Source organism: Neophocaena asiaeorientalis, unplaced genomic scaffold, assembly GCF_003031525.2.
Source record: "Neophocaena asiaeorientalis asiaeorientalis breed wild unplaced genomic scaffold, Neophocaena_asiaeorientalis_V1.1 scaffold342, whole genome shotgun sequence".
NCBI lineage: Eukaryota > Metazoa > Chordata > Mammalia > Artiodactyla > Phocoenidae > Neophocaena > Neophocaena asiaeorientalis.
This window is the reverse complement of record NW_020174037.1, coordinates 3,608,227-3,626,950: the sequence shown is the minus strand read 5'-3', so window position 1 is coordinate 3,626,950 and position 18,724 is coordinate 3,608,227.

Below are 18,724 nucleotides of genomic sequence, written 5' to 3'. Positions count from 1 at the left end.
ACCAGGCCACCTCCCGAGGGATTCATAAAATGTCCCATTAAGTCATCTCTGAGGTAATTTATAAAATGTCCTATTAAGTGTGAGCCACAACTATAATTATAGTCTTCACACAGACCCTGGATGTGCTAGTTTGCTACACTTTAACTTAAATACTTGGTACGTTAGATTGAGGCCTGAGGAAGTCCCTGGATCTCTCCCTCACAGCTGGGGGCCAGGCTGGGCTCCCCTCTCCTATTCTAGCACAGTTGACTGTTTGAAGGGAAATGCTGGCCCTCGCATGGACCCCTGCTGCACTTCATCTCACTGGGTTTGGCTGATCGTTCCAGCCAACTGAGATCATTTAGAAGTTTGATTTTGTCATCAATCATTTCTTCTATCCCTCCCAGCTGTGTGTCAGCCACAGATGTGATAAGCGGACTTTATATGTCTTTGTCCAAATCACTGGTACCAAATATTAAACAGGGCTAAGGACAGTTCTCTGGGGCATAACTCTGCCCTGACCCCAGGGCGTTTGCATGGGCCTGTACTCCTGCATTTGTCCCATGTTATTATCAATTTTTTAATGCCATGTATAAGCGCCTCAAGAGCCAAGCCTTGACATTATAGTGCTTTTAATCCTCATTGGGCACAATGCTGATTGCTAAAGAAAAACTCTAGCACCAACAAGGGCACTAGACAGAGCCATTGATTTGGTGTCAGAAGACTCAGATTCAAGTCACAGGTAACCCCCTTCCAATGGCTGTGTCTAGCTGTTTATCCTCCCAGGGTCTCAGTTTCTCTATCTGTAAGATAGAGAAAGATAATCAGAGAAAGATAAGATATCTGTAAGATAATTGTCCCTGCAGACTACCTCATTCAATTGTGGAGCTCCGTAAAGTAATGCCTGGTTTTGCTTTTCACTCACTGCTAGTCATGCTTTTACACACACACACACGTCTTCAAACTGAAATTCATTTCCCCTCTCTTTCCTATCAATACCATCCTTAGCCTGCTCTCCTCCTGCTACTTCTCTGGGAATCCTTCATGGCCCCTAAACAAGCATCACGTCCTCCTCTGAGCTCCCACAGCACTCTGCAGGTCTTTGCTGGGGCACTTAACTCCATGTGTCCCCAGCGGTCTGGTTACTTGCCCATGTTCCCCTCCAGACAATGGTCTTGGAGGTCAAGAGCTACCTCTCAAGTATCTGTCCCTGGCACCAGCATAAGGACCTGGGACTCAGAGGACACTAAATGACAGATTTATGGAACAAACGTGGATGATGGCAAGCTGCAGAGTCAGCCCCTTTCTTCCCACAGGGAATGGTGTGGCTACATGGGTCTGTACTTGGGCCACTGGCAGGTGTCACCATGAGCACAGCAGTACTGGGGCTGGATGTCCTTGGTTTATCCTTGGGGAGAAACAAAGGTGGGTCTAATGGACAAAGCCAGCCCCAAAGCTCTGTGAGAACAGGTATCATGTCTGTTTTGTTTATCACTGTTGCAGGGTGGGTTCCCCAGCAAGGAGACTCTGAGAGGGAAGTTTGCATCCAAGAAGTTTACTGGGGAGGCCATTGGGATGGGAGAGTAGGGGAAACAGGATGGGGCAGACAGAAGTTGAACTGCAATGCAGTGGCCACAAAGGACTCAGCTGGCCCTGTGGAGAACTCTGGAGCTGGGGATGGACCCTCAGAGTTGTCCCGGATTGAGACAAGTGGGTTGGACCTCAATGGACACCCTCCCACTGACCTGTCCTGGATGAAGGCTGCCTTGAGGAAGGAGGTGAAACCTTGGGCTCGGTGGTTCACTTCAGCGGAGGACATTCCCAAAGAGAGAGTCAGTTGAGAGCTGCCAACACTTGGAACTGCTGGAAACACGAACACCTCGATGCTGGAACAGGAGCGTCTGTTAACATCGCTGTGCCCAGTAGCGTCTCGCTTGTTGAAGACCTTCAGTGAACACTTGTTGAGTGAAAGGAGGAATCTATGCCCAATCACAAATGGAATCCTGTAGGTTCTCTGCGGACTAAGGTCCGTTTAGTCCATGCACCTTTGGATGTGCCACCTCTGGCCAAGGCTGTGCCGGTGCTTGGCTCAGGCATGAGTGAGACGTGTTCCCTTCTTTCGAGAAGGGAGGCAGACATGTAAGCAGACAGTCCTATCCCCAGGGGAGGACTATAGGTGGAGAAAGCTCAGAGGGCTGTTGTAGCAAAGAAAAGATGAACAGCTTCTTGAATAAGTTGACATTGAAACTGAGGCCTGAAGGACAAGAAACAGGCAAGTTCTAGGCAAACGTGAAGTGTAGACAAACGATGCAATGCTGGTGTGAGAGACCATGGCATGGACCCTGTGGTAGAGGCAGTCCGGGCCAGGTTCTCAGGGCCTTGCGTGCCAGACTACAGAGCCTGGACCAGATCCTAAAAGCAGTGAGGGAACAAGGACGGGTTTTCGAGAGAGGGCTAATAGCCCAAGTTTTCCTTCCCGAAAGAACATGGGCTTCAGTTCCTCCTGTCATTTTCCATCTCAGCTTCGATGGGAACCACCACCTAAGCGCACACCATACACGCAGAGCATGGCATGAACTGACCCTGATGCTGGGTCCTGCGACAGGTTGAGGGAGCTGCTGACCCTCAGGAGGAAGGGCGTGTTCTGGCCTTGACGTGCAGGCCAGGACTCCTGAGGGTGTGACCCCAATGAAAGGAAGCCCCGTCAACGTGGAGAAGTCAGGGCGACCCTTCCCTTGCCAAGAGGCAGTATCAGACAGTGGGAAGAGCACTGCCGGAGGAGTCCATTCTCAGACGCTTACTGAATCCGTGGTACAGGCAAGTCAGTAACCCTTATCCATGAAATGAGAAAAAGAATTCAACCACACACCTGGTAAGTATGCTCAGATTAACCCAATAATGAGATATCATTTTATGTGTATCAGACTGACAAAGATTTTTTAAAAGAATGATTAGCACTGACGAAGGTGGATAACGTAGGCTGGCCAATTCACTGTAGGTAAGTGTAGTGAATTGGAATAAACAATTCCAGGGAGCAGTTTGACAACTAACATCGTCTTTGAAATGCACATAACTTTTGACCCAGAGATTCCACTTTTAGGAATTTATTCTAAGGAAGTAATTAGAAATAAAAGGGGGAAATGTACGTTAGAGGGTATTCAGCAAAACATATTCCTGAGAGCAAAAATTCCCATCCATGGAAATAACCTAAATGTCCATCAACACCTATCAGCTGATAGTTGTATTAATAAATTCCAGCACACCTGTGCGTTAGAAAACTTTGCAGCAATGAAGAATTAGGCACGCGAATTTGATTTACCAACATAGAAAAATGTTTGTAATTTACTGCTAAGAAAAGAAAAAAAATTTTATTTATATTTTAATCCCAATTTTGTAACCGCAACAAAACCTAAAAAGAAATCTCTTGTTGTTGTTATTGTTATAAAGTTGGAATTGAAATATATTTTTTGTATTTTTTTTTCACTTAACATTGTATTATAAGCGACTGGTTTACCAACATGTTAACTAATTATCAATCTGGGTACTAGGACAATTCTAATTTTCTACTTCGTTTTTTAAGTAGTTTAGGCATTCTATGATTATTATTTCTATAATATTTTGATAATCAGAAAAACAGAAACATAATTTTAAATACTAATAATGTGTGCTTCCCAGGACTCCTGTAATACAAATAAGATAATGCTCATGAAGGAGCCCTGTAAACAGTAAACCCTGTGTGTATGTGAGGATCTATTCCTTTCTGAAACTCTGCATTTCTCTTTACCAGGGCATCTCAGAGTAAGGGGAGTAGCCATCCTGAGGTCCTGGTACCCTGGCAAGGTCTTTGGTAGGCAATAAGTGACTTCTCTGCAGGATAACATCACAGCAATCTATGAAGGATGCCTCTTAGCTATCTCCCCAATCCTTCCTGTCTCTACAGTCCCATTGTTCTGTCCTGGTTCAGACCCTCATCACCTCCTGCTTACATCACCACATCAGCCCCATTTCTGGTCTTTTTGTCTCCTGAATCCCCATCTCCTTCACCTACCATGCTGTCGCCATGGCAATTGTTCCACAGAGCACTTCTGACCATGTCTCTCCCATGCTGTTGCCACAGGGGACAGTCTGAGGTTCTTGGTGTGGTGTATGAGGCCATTTGTAATCTCGCCTCCGTATAATTCCCCAGGGACTTCTACTTCTCTACCAGGTCCAAAAACAAGCTTGGTCCTCACAAACTGTATTATGTTAATTCCCCAAACATTCCATTGTTTTTTAATGCCTCCATCTCTCTGGAATGTTCTTTTCCCCCTTGTTCATCCTGCAAACTCCTGTTCAGCCTTTCTAGGCTATCTCTGTGAAGTTGCTTTCTCTCCACTTCCCATCCTATGTCCAAAGATGTGTATTGTGACACAGGAAGTATATCTAATATAGATAATTCTTTACATGTCTGTCTTCTCCATGGGACTACAAGCTCCTCAGAAGGCATCTTGTTCACCTTTGAAACATGGCCACCTAGCATGTGCCCAATGCAGCCCAGGTATTTGTTAACATGATCTTGAATGAATTTTGTCAGGATTGCACCCCATGGTAAAAAGCAAATCATACCTACATGTTCCCTGGCTGCTCTGTAATGCTGACTTCACCAAGTCCCCAGCCACCCACGCGATCTCTCACAGTTGTCATCTGGAGGGCAGGGAAGCTTTAGGGGAAAAGCAGAGCCCCTCAATTACCAGTTCTGACAATCCTCATTTTAGTTCAGGTCTCCCCATGAAAACAGACAGTCAACATGTGATCAGAGAAGAAATAGAAGTATGTTTCTATTAAAACCATGTTCCTTAGGTTGTCACTCTGAATTTATATCCCTCTGGCCCTTGCCAAGTTGGCTCTTGGCTATACTCTGTCCTGAAATGAGAGCATTCTTCTTATAGCCCCAGGAGATGCCTACAATGCCTGAAGATTGAAAACAGACCTAGCAACATGGATTTGGGAATTTGTAGAGTCCAAAGCACCACTATCCTATATAACCTGCTCCAGATAACCTAGCTCCCCTTCGCACCTCTGATTAGAGGTATGTTGGGTGAAAGAGTTCACTGCCTGAGTGGTGCTTCTGTTACCCAAGAGGATGGGCAAGGAATCTAGTTAGAGTGGAGAGAGAAATCAGCTCTGGGTACAGGAAAATCCCACCCATGGACTGTGGGTTTTGGCTTTTAGGCAAAAACAATCATGGTGTATATGCACATCAAAGCGTTTAAATCAATAAAAACAAGCAATTATTGGGTACCAACTATTTCCACCCCCCTTCTGGGTCTGGTGAGGGATGAAGTGTTGAGCAAGAGGGTAATTGCCTTTAAACTGCTCATTTCTACTGGAGAGTAAAGGTTTGGCTCTAAATACCCATGACTTACAGTAGAATAGGATAAAAATAGAATGGAATAGAATAGAATAGAGTAGAGTAGAATAGAATAGAACAGAATAGAAAGCGCTATGTGTGTGCCAACAGGTAATGTAGAATGATGGAGAGAGCACAGGTTTAGCAGGCAGTCAGATTCAGGCTCAAATGCAAGTTTAGCCAATTACCTTAGACAAAATACCACACTTCAGAGAGCCTCAGTTTTTTCAACTATAAGATGGGCTTCAACAGCCACTTCACAGAAAAGGAGTTAAATGGAGATTAAATGAGATGGAGCACATGAGCTCTTGACCTATGGTAGCCCTAGCCTCTCTCCGTTTCACAGCCAGTAAGAGCTGAGGCCCAGTGACCCCACGACTAACTGTGAGCAAACACTTGTAGGTCCCGAGAGTGAGCGTCAGGAAGAGAGGCCGGAGGCTGCTGAGGTGGAAGCCTTTGCCCCATTCTTTCAGTTTTCAGAAGAATGTCTTCCCGTTCTGTGACCTTGAGTTGCATGTCTTTGGACTTAGCAAATGCTCTGTCAGACAAGTTCAATGTTTTCAGTTCATTTAGATTACAATTTCTGTCAGCCTGAGAAACTGAGATGGGCTTACTCGGACCAGGAACTGGGGAGGCTTGCCACTGTGGTGGCTTCACTGTTGAGGTACCCAGCTCCTTGCCAGACCACAGAACACATGAGAAGAGGAAAATAAACAACAATCAGAGAAGATGTGGCCTTATCCACGTAGGGGCCGCTTCCCTGGCCTGTGGTCTCGAACGATGCAATCAAGCTCGGGGAGTCTCGCTTGGTTTACGACGTCTGATTGTTGGAATGCTAGACTTCTGACAGAGTGCGTGGGACACTGGGTTCATGTCTCTGAGCCTTGTTCATTTTATATACGAAGGAAAGAAAACATCAAAATCTATCTATGAATAGGGAGGATGACCCACTTTTCTACTTGTGGTTCTTCTTACCCAAAATCCAACTAAGTGGAAATACTATTTTCTTCATTATAGTCAGGCTTGGAGAATTTAAATGCAGCAAAACCAATGAAAACACTGGATTAGTTAATAGAAGACTGGGCGTCACTGTAGCCTTAGCTACCCATGGTCTGGAGGACTTTGAAACCACTATTTAGATCTCTCATGATTCAATGTTTTTGTCTTTCAAATAGGCACAATAATATCTATTCCACTTGGTTGGTTTCTGGATTAACTAAGTTAGTATGCAAAGAATCTGACACATTATTAAATGTGAGTTTGTTTCATAACACCTAACCCATGAGATATTGGGTAAATCTTTTAATCAGTGTTAGAATTTCTCGTTTGCAAAACTAAGCCCATCTACCTCACCCTTTCTGCCTCTCAGAGCTGATTTGAGAGGTTAAGGTGATGGTAGAATGAACGTGCTTTGTAACTGGAAAGGATTAGGCAAAATAGTCTATCAGGATGGCTCTTTCAACCGTGCGGGAATCACTCAGAAGAGAGTGTGTTCTTTTAAAGGCCCACCTTTTCAGTCACCTCTTACATCTGAGGGACACTTTAGAATAGACCAGACTGATTGATCAGTTATCAAAGAGCTAGAAAAAAGGTTCAGGCTCCAGTTGCTGTTGAAGTGAAACCACGTTGGCTATAGGGCCAGTGCCCAAACCCTTTGAATGCCATATAGCCTCAAAAAAATGAAGGCTGACTAAGCTTGATGCCAGCTACATGATTAACTGAACAAAACCTACACACTCTAAGCAGTGAGATCAAAGAGAACACTCTTTCCAACAAAGTAAACCCTCTTAGAGAATTGGGACATGATTCATCCTAACAAACTACTTAGAAGTCAGGTAAGCAGACTGTCCCTTGCCTGAGGAATTAGATGCAGGCCTGTCCCAGATAGGAAAGAGATAGGGTCATCCTTAAGGACCTTCATATCCAGAAGCAAGATGTCCATAACCTGAGGCTGAGCTCCTGAGAAAGTCTCCCCTGGATCTACAGAATGAGATCGTTGGGGCAGGGGTGCAGGAAATTCAGCTGACATCCCACATGGATTGTGTCCTCACATAGACTGGGTCCTCAGGAACGTAGTTTTCCATGCTTGTGTCAGAAAATGTCTTCACTATATTTTTTTATTTAATTTTATTTATTTATTTATTTATTTTATACAACAGGTTCTTATTAGTTATCTATTTTATACATATTAGTGTATACATGTCAATCCCAATCTCCCAATTCATCCCACCACCACCCCACCACCCCAACCTCCGCTTTCCCCTGTCCAAAACTATGTTGAATAATAGTGGTGAGAGTGGACATCTTTGTCTTGCTCCTGATTTAAGAGGAAATGCTTTCTGTTTTTCACCATTGAGAATGATGTTTGCTGTGGGTTTGTCATATATGGCTTTATTATGTTGAGGTAGTTCCCTCATGCCCACTTTCGGGAGAGTTTTTATCATAAATGGATGTTGAATTTTGTTAAAACCTTTTTCTGCATCTGAGATGATCATATGGTTTTTATTCTTCAATTTGTCAATATGGTGTATCATTTTCCTCTTTGATTTCTTCATTGATCTCTTGATTATTTAGTACCGTGTTGTTTAGCCTCCATGTGTTTGTGTTTTTTACGTTTTTTTCCCCTGTAATTGATTTCTAATCTCATAGCGTTGTGGTCAGAAAAGATGCTTGATATGATTTCAATTTTCTTAAATTTACTGAGGCTTGATTTGTGACACAAGATGTGATCTATCCTGGAGAATGTTCCTTGTGCACTTGAGAAGAAAGTTAAATCAGTTAAATCTATCTGGTCTGTTGTGTCATTTAAAGCTTGTGTGTCCTTATTTATTTTCTGTCTGGATGATCTGTCCATTGGTGTAAGTGAGGTGTCAAAGTCCCCCACTATTATGATGTTACTGTTGGTTTCCTCCTTTATAGCTGTTAGCATTTGCCTTATGTATTGATGTGCTCCTATGTTGGGTACATATTTATTTATAACTGTTGTATGTTCTTAGATTGACCCCTTGATCATTATGTAGTGTCCTTCCTTGTCTCTTGTAACATTATTTTAAAGTCTATTTTATCTGATATGAGTATTGCTACTCCAGCTTTCTTTTGATTTCCATTTGCATGGAATATCTTTTTCCATTTCCTCACTTTCAGTCTGTATGTGTCCCTAGGTCCAAAGTGGGTCTCTTGTAGACAGCATCATATGTGTCTTGTTTTTATATCCATTCTGCGAGTCTATGTCTTTTGGTTAGAGCATTTAATCCATTCACATTTAAGGTAATTACCGATATGTATGTTCTTATTACCATTTTCTTAATTGTTTTGGGTTTGTTTTTTGTAGGTCCTTTTCTTCTCTTGTGTTTCCCACTTAGAGATGTTCCTTTAGCATTTGTTATAGAACTGGTTTGGTGGTGCTGAATTCTCTTACCTTTTGCTTGTCTGTAAAGCTGTTGATTTCTCCATCAAATCTGAATGAGATCCTTGCCAGGTAGAGTAATCTTGGTTGTAGGTTCCTCCCTTTCATCACTTTAGATATATCATGCCACTCCCTTCTGGCTAGTAGAGTTTCTGCTGAGAAATCAGCTGTTAACCTTATGGGAGTTCCTTCGTATGTTGTTTGTCATTTTTCCCTTGTTGCTTTTAATAATTTTCCTTTGTCTTTAATTTTTGTCAATTTGATTACTCTGTGTCTCGATGTGTTTCTCCTTGAGTTTATCCTGCCTGGGACTCTTTACACTTCATGGACCTGAGCGGCTATTTCCTTTCCCATGTTAGGGAAGTTTTCGACTATAATCTCTTCAAATATTTTCTCGGGTCCTTTCTCTCTCTTTTCTCCTTCTGGGACCCCTGTAATGTGAATGTTGGTGCATTTAATGTTGTCCCAGAGGTCTCTTAGGCTGTCTTCATTTCTTTTCATTCTTTTCTCTTTATTCTGTTCTGCTGCAGTGAATTCCACCATTCTGTCTTCCAGGTCACTTATCCGTTCTTCTGCCTCAGTTATTCTGCTAATGATTCCTTCTAGTGTATTTTTCATTTCAGTTATTGTATTGTTCATCTCTGTTTGTTTGTTCTTTAATTCTTCTATGTGTTTGTTCTTTAATTCTTTAGGTCTTTGTTAAACATTTCTTGCATCTTCTCGATCTTTTCCCTCATTCTTTTTGTGAGGTCCTGGATCATCTTCACTATCATTATTCTGAATTCTTTTTCTGGAAGGTTGCCTATCTCCACTTCATTTAGTTGTTTTTCTGGGGTTTTATCTTCTTCCTTCATCTGGTACATAGCCCTCTGCCTTTTCATCTTGTCTATCTTTCTGTGAATGTGGTTTTCATTCCACAGGCTGCAGGATTGTAGTTCTTCTTGCTTCTGCTGTCTGCCCTCTGGTGGATGAGGCTATCTCAAAGTCTTCACTATTAACTCACAGTTTAGCCCAAACTTTCCAACTGAGGCTCCTTTTCCACCACCTCCCCCCATGGATGGAAGGATAGAGAAATGAATGTAAACAAATGTGCTTGCAAGCCTCCTCCTGTAATCATCAAAGAGGCTCAAATCAATTGGCATAAGGAGATGGCTGGAATATATGGCACCATTAGTCATATCTTTTCAGTGAGGAGGTGTTATGGACTGACTGTATCCCCCCAAATTCATATGTTGAAGCCCTAACCCCAGTGTGATGGTGTTTGGAGATGTATCCGGTGGAAAGTAGTTAGGGTCACATGAGATCATGAGGGTGGGGCCCTGGTCTGATGGAATTAGTGCCATATAAGGAAACATACCAGAGAGCTTGTTCTCACTCTCTCTCTCTATAAGCACTCACTGAGGAAAGGCCACATAATGAGAAGGTGGCCATCTACAAACAAGGAAGAGCTCGCATCAGAAACCAATCATGCTGCCACCTTGACCTTGAACTTCCAGCTTCCAAAACCAAGAAAATAAATTCCAGTTGCTTAAGCCACTCAGTCCAAGGTATTTTGATATGGCAGCCCAAGCTGACTAAGACAGGAGGAAAAAGAACTCTACTCTAGCAGTTGACACCATCATCTACCCACTTGTCCCAGCCAGAAACCTGGGAGTCATTCTTGACTTTTCCTACTCCTTTCTCTTTCTCACCTAATCAATCACAATGTCTTTAAAACAAAATTCTCCACTTTCCTTTTTCTGTACCATTGTTTCACCAGAGGACTCACTAGATTCTCTCCAAACCTTGGACTTGTGCACTAGTTCTGACCCCTAATATTTCTCTCTAGGACTGCTGTAGCAGCTCTTTGATGGTCTCCCTGCCTTTGGTCTTTCCCCTCCAATCCAGCCTCCATGTGACCATCAGAGCCACTTTACAAAACTTGAGCTGGTGCTCCCCTGTGGAAATGCCCTTCATTGGCTCCTGTTCACCTAGCCTTGGCCTGTTAGCTGGACATGCCCAAGCCTCTGGATAACCTACCCCTGACTGTCTCACAGCCTCATCTCTCACCACCACGCATGCCCCTATCCCCTGATAAAGTCTCTTACTTTTGCACCTTCACATTCCCTAGTCTGGTTTTCTGCATTACACTCTCCCACTTCCCCCAGCAAACTCCTTGTTCTCGAAAACACAGCTTGTGTTTCTTCCCCAGTGGAGCCATCTCTGCCAGCCTCCCAACCCCTCCTCCAGGGTTGGGGACCTCTCCTGGGCTCTTATAGCAACCCCATCTCATGATCATCCTGATATTTTAGTTGACTGGGTATTTTAGTTGACTAATTCCTTACTTGTCTCCCTTTTAGAACCAGTGTATGAGTTTTCTCAGGCTGCCATAACAAAGTACCATAAACTGTGTGGTTTAAACACAGAAATTTATTTTCTCACAGTTCTGGAGGCTGGAAGCCTGAAATCAAAGAGGTGTCAGGGTTGATTTCTTCTGAAGCCTCCTCCTTGGCTTGTAGATAGCCATCTTCTTCTCCCTGTGTCTTCACATGTTCTTCCTTCTGTGTGTATCCGTGATCTAATCTCCTGTTCTAAAAAGACACCAGTCATATTGGATTAGGGCCCACCCTAATGACCTCATTTTAACTTAATTTTTTTCTTTAAAGTCTCTATTTCCAAACACAGTCACATTCTGAAGCACTGGGGATTAAGACTTCAACATATGAATTTGAGGGGGGTGCAATTCAGCACATAACAAACAGCCATGAACTCCTCAAGAGCAGGTGCTGTGTCTCATTCACACTGCATCATCAGGCTTAGCCCAGCTTGTGGGTCACGGCAGATGTCTCAGGAATTATCTGTGGAATGAAGATACTCCATGAAATTCCAAGCCCAGCAGAGAGGCCTACTCTCTCTGCTCTGTGGAGACCAACTCTGGGGAGCCCACCTCAAGCCTCATTTATAGTTTAAAGCAGAAAAGCCGACCAGATGCCTAAAGGTCACTGAGACAACGAGAGAGAACATAAAGTAATGGGAAGATTGTTGTGCTAGACAAATAGCTTGGACTCCTATTCAGGCTCCATATTAGCTGATTGCCCTCCAGCAACTCAGTTAACCTCTCTGAGCTTTGACCTTTTCAAATGAAAAGTGAACAACGGGAAAAGAAACAGTGGTTTTCATTTCTGGCTGTCCATTAGAAACTTCCACAGGAAGGCCTTGGCACTGATACTTTTTAAAGTTCTCCAGATGATTTAATAGACAGAGTTTAGTGCTGCTAAAACAGAGGCAGAAAGGGTAACCTGTAGGTATCAGCTGGCGTGAGGAACACCCAGTCTTACTAATATTCAGTCAGCTAGTGTGAAGGGCAATATTTGTACCTGTTTAGGCAACAATCAGAAGCATTTTAGAAGTTCCTCACCTCTGAGCACCTTTATTTCTAATCATGGCACTTGTGTTCACTGGGAAGCACGTGAATGTCGTAGACACACAGCCACTTGGGAGTTCATGTTTTCTGAGCTCAACCCTGTCTCCCTGCACATCACAGCAGTGCAATATCGGGCAAGCTCCTTTACCTCTTAGAGCCTCAGCTTCCTCGCCTGAAGAATGGGGATGATAACAACAGAAGCAAAAATGTATTGAGCGCTCTGACGTCACAAGTCACTTGGAAGGGATTTTAGTTGAGTCATGAGGCCTCATTGCCACACTATCCCTCACACAGTTCTAGTGTGTCAAGGCCGGTACTGACAGCTTAGATGGCTTAGCATTGCTGTATCTGAGATCTCATTTGATTTTCATTAATTAGCCAGTGAGACAGACCCAGTAGGGATGATGCTCCCATTTTAAAGTGAAGAAATGATGCTCAGAGGATTTGAGTGGCTTTTCCAAGGTCATCCACCTCTGAGCAGTTTCAAGGACTTAGCAGATGAGTAGAAAGGAAGAAGCAAAAAAAAAAGATAGATGTATTAACTCATTCACTGTACCAGGCACTGCCTTAGGTGTGTGATCTCATGGCATCACCACAACAATCCTGTAAGTGTTCTCCCCATGTTACAAGGGAGGAGATGTGGACTCAGAGAAGGGAAATGACTTGCCTGGCGTTGCAGGCTGGTAAGAAGAGGAACTAGAGTGAAGGCTGGGTTCTGACTGCAGATTCCACACTTGCATCATTATAAAGTGCAGAGTAATGACCATCTGGGACTGGGCCCAGGACAATGGCACATAGCAGGTGCTCAGCAAAGAGTTGCTGAAGGAAAGACATGAAGCAACGCTTATTGAGCGCCCATCTGTGCTGGGTGCTATGTTCTTTGTACATTCTCACCTCAACTGTGTTTGAGAGAATTACCTGATTGTACAGAGTTGAAGAAGTTAATTAACTAGTCTTTTTGAATATATATATGCATCTGGAAAGAAAAAAAAAGGAGAAAAACTCATTCTTTTGAATGATTAGTAGAAGGTAGACAGCTCATGGATGACAGATCTGGGATTCCAAACCCAGATTTCTCTGACTCCAAACCTGATGCTCCCCTCCCTACATCCCACCTCTTGATATTCATTTAGGACTTTGCCAGGCATCTTCCTGGAGGGCACTGTACCCAAGCTAATCGAAACGTCTTTTTTCATGTGGCTGGGACTCTGTTGGAAAGAGCTGCAGCTGATCTTCGTGCACTGTGCCCACCCTCGGCTGCCTGGAATCCGGGAATCCTGTGTCCAGAGCAGGGGCTTAGGAGAGAAGAGGTGCACGGTTGGGTGTAACCTGCACCCTGCAGAGGCTGCCCTCCTAATGATTCTGTAACCACAAACCACGAATTGGGAGCTTGAGAAGTCACCCCTGGCTCAGTATAATTTGCAAGGCCAGGCAAGACCCAGAGGGGAGAATTCCCTCTACAAGGCAGCTGAACTGAATGTGTTTGAGCACAGCAGGTAGCAGTGATGGTGGCGGTTGGGCTCAGGCTTTAGAACTCCAGAGATCAGGAACTTTCCCTCAGGGAAGCCAGCTAAGAGGACAGCCATCCTCTGTGCTCCCCTTCCGCCAGCCAGAGGCTTGCAGGACGACCAGGGCTTGAAGCGAAGCTGCTGGCACCAGAGGGGTTTCCCCTAGGAAGCCAGAAAAACCAAGGCTTGCAAAGTTAAAAATAAAAGAGCCCAGATGCGGAAGGCACAATTCAACCCTCCGAGTGAATGATTCATAGCATGGAGGTAGGGTTGGCTCTGCCCTTTCATTTTCAGCTGCCTTCCAGCAGTTCTTGAGGAGATCTGGCTTTTCCGAATTGACAGCAGGAGAAGCGTATCTAAATTATCTTATCCTGTTGTCCCGTGGTACTTCCTTCAACCCCTACCATAAGACAGAGATCTATTTTATAAGTGGCAACCCCCCTTTGCTCACAGAAGGAGCTGCTTTTTATTTCTAATCATGGCACTTGTGTTCACTGGGAAGCACGTGAATGTCGTAGACACACAGCCACTTGGGAGTTCATGTTTTCTGAGCTCAACCCTGTCTCCCTGCACATCACAGCAGTGCAATATCGGGCAAGCTCCTTTACCTCTTAGAGCCTCAGCTTCCTCGCCTGAAGAATGGGGATGATAACAACAGAAGCAAAAATGTATTGAGCGCTCTGACGTCACAAGTCACTTGGAAGGGATTTTAGTTGAGTCATGAGGCCTCATTGCCACACTATCCCTCACACAGTTCTAGTGTGTCAAGGCCGGTACTGACAGCTTAGATGGCTTAGCATTGCTGTATCTGAGATCTCATTTGATTTTCATTAATTAGCCAGTGAGACAGACCCAGTAGGGATGATGCTCCCATTTTAAAGTGAAGAAATGATGCTCAGAGGATTTGAGTGGCTTTTCCAAGGTCATCCAGCCTGCAAGGGGAAGAGACGGGTCTGAACCCAGGTCATGACCGCAATGCTGTGTGCAAGCAGGTGCCTTACAAGTTTCTCATTTAATACGCAGAGCAGTGGTTCTCAACACGGGGTAATTTTGCTTCCTAGGGGACACTTGGTAATGTCTGGAGATGTGGGGGATTATTGCTTCTAGTACGTAGCAGCTAGAAAGCTGTTAAACAGTGCACAGGAGAGTCCCCACATAAGGAATTATCTGCCCCCAAATGTCACTAGTGCCAACGTTGAGATACCCTGAATCAGACTAAAGCCGTAAAGCAAGATGCTTCCATTGACAGTGGTTTACTAGCTGGCTGAAGGGTGTGTGCTCTAAGAATGTCTGCATGTCTTACAAATTAGAGCTTCATCATTATTTTGAAACTTGGACATAAGTTCAGTTGGATTTGAAATCCATTTGCATTATTATAAACAATCCATTATTACCAATAAAAGAGGAAGAGTTGTTAGGTTCTTTAAATACAATTTCAACTGCAGGAAAGTTTTAATTGTTATGCAAATGTCTTATAACTTGAACCACATCTATGTGAAAAGTTTCTGGTCAAGAATTTGAAGAGACAATTACTAAAATATCACGGTCAGGGATTGTGCAGTCATTTCAAGCATAAGGACTGAGATTTTTAAAAGTTATGCTAATGAACACAAGCTGAATTACTCACTGAAAAATTTAAAAACATTTATTTGGGAGTTTTATATAAATTTAATATATTCTTTAAAACTTTGTTTCATCATAATTTATCATATAAAGAAAAGATTAGTGACTTTTTAAAAATCGAGCTCCATTTAGACACCTCCTGTCCCCTTCAACCTTATTATATTCTTATTTCCTCTGTGTGATATGACATTAAAGAGTTTGGGAAGCACTGCTCTAGAGCGCAGACTGGGCCTGTGCCTTCATTGGCCAGCCACGTTCATGTGCTACCACAGCTAGATTATAAACTTATTTCCCTGGGGTGGGAAGTTGTTATTTGGGCTTATGATGTCTTATGATGCCTCACACAGGGCTTGAACTGAGTGCTTTAAATGCTTGTTTCAGACATTTCTTCTCATACGTAGACCCATGATTTGAACTTGTAATAACTACAATGGTAACCACCATTTACTGAGTACCTGTTATATCCAGCACCACATCAAGCACCTCATAAACATTATTTATTTTCTCCTAAATAAAACATTTGATGTAGACAAAAGCATATATGTAATGCATCAGTAGTTTTCAAAGCTGATAATAATATAAATAGTCATTTATTGTAAATGAAAAATAATCATTATTTGTAATCCTCACCACAAACCCATTGAAAGATGAATATTATTGTCCCTTCTTTACAGATGAAGAAGGTGAGGCATGGAGAGAATAAGTTACCATCTAAGACCAAACAACAAATGATACCGTTTTCGGCTATTAATACATGAGTGAATGGCTTAATGAGCAAGTCTCAAAATCTATTGATATAAAACCAGTGTGCGATCAAAGACCTGAAGAACATCTCCTACTAATAAAAGAGGAAATGCTCATACAGAACTGATATCAGGAAAAACTATATTTAAAATCTGGGAAATAGTCCCCCCCCATAACTTTTTTCTGGAAGAAGAAAGGGATAGGAGGGAGGAAGAAGAGAGCGCATAGAGACCTGAGATGAACTCAATGATATAAACTGAAATTCTGCCCATCATATAGTCATGATTCAACAAAGTCAGATGAAAGTAATAAAGCTAAAGATATCTGATCACATGGGAATTTTTAAAATCTGAAATTATGCATGTATCGGTGAAGCAATCCAAGAACAAGAGCAGGAATTTTAATGACAAAAGACACAGACCACGATGGCCCCGCTTCCTTTTGTCTGACAGCACCCTGACCCGCTTTGTGGTCCTCAAAGACACACAACTGGCCATTATTTGGGGTGGGGCCTTCACTAGGAAGGAAGAAGAAGATAAAATTTCTCCTCCAAATCCTATTACTTCCCTTTCCTCAGGTCCTATAGAAAGTAAGCCAGGACTGGGTGTACTGGGAGGCCCTCAAGGAAAGATAAGGAAGGGTCTAGAAGAAATAATTCTGGATTGAAACTTTGTGTTAGGGAAGGGCCAAAGAGATGTCAGAAAGTTTCACATGTTGATTTGATCAGTTCACTATGGTGGGAAGGAAGAAGGATTCTAGGTGTCAGACAAAGCTGGGTGTACTCGATTCAAATACTGGCGCTTACATCGAAACTTCTAGGGAAATTTTAGCATGACCTTGGTGTCACAGAGGGTGGAGTGTGCCTAGCAGTGAGCCAGTAGGTCTAAATACATGACCAATAAGCATAGCATGCTGAAATTAATGGGGCGGTAAGAAGTAATGTCTCTAAATGTCACTAACAACCTAGCTCAGAGTGCAACGTGTAGTGTGTCTGCAAAAAAGTGACTTCCACCTTCCTCTCTCATGGATGAGAAAAATTACCTGAAATAGATTTAATAACAAGCAAAACAAAGAAAATGTGATTTAAATATATTCTTCAGCGATACAGAAAAGAAACAATAAACTAGAGAGCATCTGGAATGAAAGAAGAAGCAAAATAAATAAGAAATCATTCGTATCAATAAAGTACATGAAAAATGGCACATCAGTCTGGGCTCTCCAGAGAAACAGAACCAACAGGATATATATATACACACATATATATATATATACACAAATATACACATACACACAGAGAGAGGGAGGGAGGGAGGGAGAGAGAGATTCATTTGAAGGAATTGGCTCATGTGATAATGGAGTCTTACTAAGTCCAAGATCTGCAGAGTAAGCCATCAGGTTGGAAACCTAGGGAAGAGTTGTAGTTCAAATTCAAAGGCCATCTGCTGGCAGGCTTCATTCTTGCTCAGGGTGGGTTCAGTCTTTGTTCAACTAAGGCCTTCAACTGACTGGATGAAGACCACCTATATTATGGGGAACAATCTGCTTTACTCAAAGTCCAGCAATTTAAATGTTAATATCATCTAAAAAAACACCTTTACAGAAACATCCAGAATAACATTTGACCCAATATCAGGACACCATGACCCAGCCAGATTAACACATAAAAGGAACCATCACAACTAGTTTATGGAGCGAATCTGCTTAGTGCTTTGTAGCTTTCAGTGCACATTTATAGCCATCATTTTCTTTAATCCACTCAACAGTTTTTTTTATGGTAGCAAACTGAGGCTGAAATGCTGAGTGATTCTCCAAGCACACACACCAGGAAGCATCTGGACCAGGTCCCCCGACTCTCTCCACTGTGCCATGCTCACAGTGGTGCCGACCCAGCCCCTGACTCAGAGCTGTGCCCCTTCCCTGGGGTCAGGCTCCTCCTCGAAAATAATAATTCAAAAATAATAATCCAATGTGAACCTAACAGCAGAAAGAATTTACCATGATGGGTGCTGAGGAGGAAGTATGTGAAGAATATCTTTCATATTCTTCTTTTGTAATATTACCTATGAGCAATGGTCTTGCTGCTGCCCTTACTTTCCTTATTAGAGAAGATCTTACCTGGCCCTGAAACTCTTTTCCTTATAATACATGTTCTTTTAAAAATCAGATTCATACTTGGATCTTTTATACAATTTATTTCAGCAAATATTTGTTCAGTGCCACTCACGTGTCAAAAAAAGAAGGTGAATTCCCAGTAGAAAAGCATTGGAAACCAGACACAAAAGTGTACATGCTGTACAATTTCATTTATATGAAGTTCAGGAACAGGTAAAATTAAGGTCAGAATAGTGATGGCTTTTGGTGGGGAAATACTGACAGGCAAATGGCACACAGGAGGCTCCCAGGAGCTGGAAGCGGTCTATGTCTTGATCAGAGTGGCTGTTACACAGGTATATATACATATATATATATATATGCAAAAAACCACTGGACTGTACATCTGGGATTGGTGAGCTTTATTACAGGTATATTACATCTCAGGTTTTTTTAAGTTATAGTTGAAGGAAAAGGGAGGGGGGAAGCATTCGGAAGTGTTTCCAGCATGGGACTGCTATGTGGAAGCGTGAGCATAAAAAGAAGATTCCTTGTGGGCGTTTGTTGTAGAGAAGAGAATA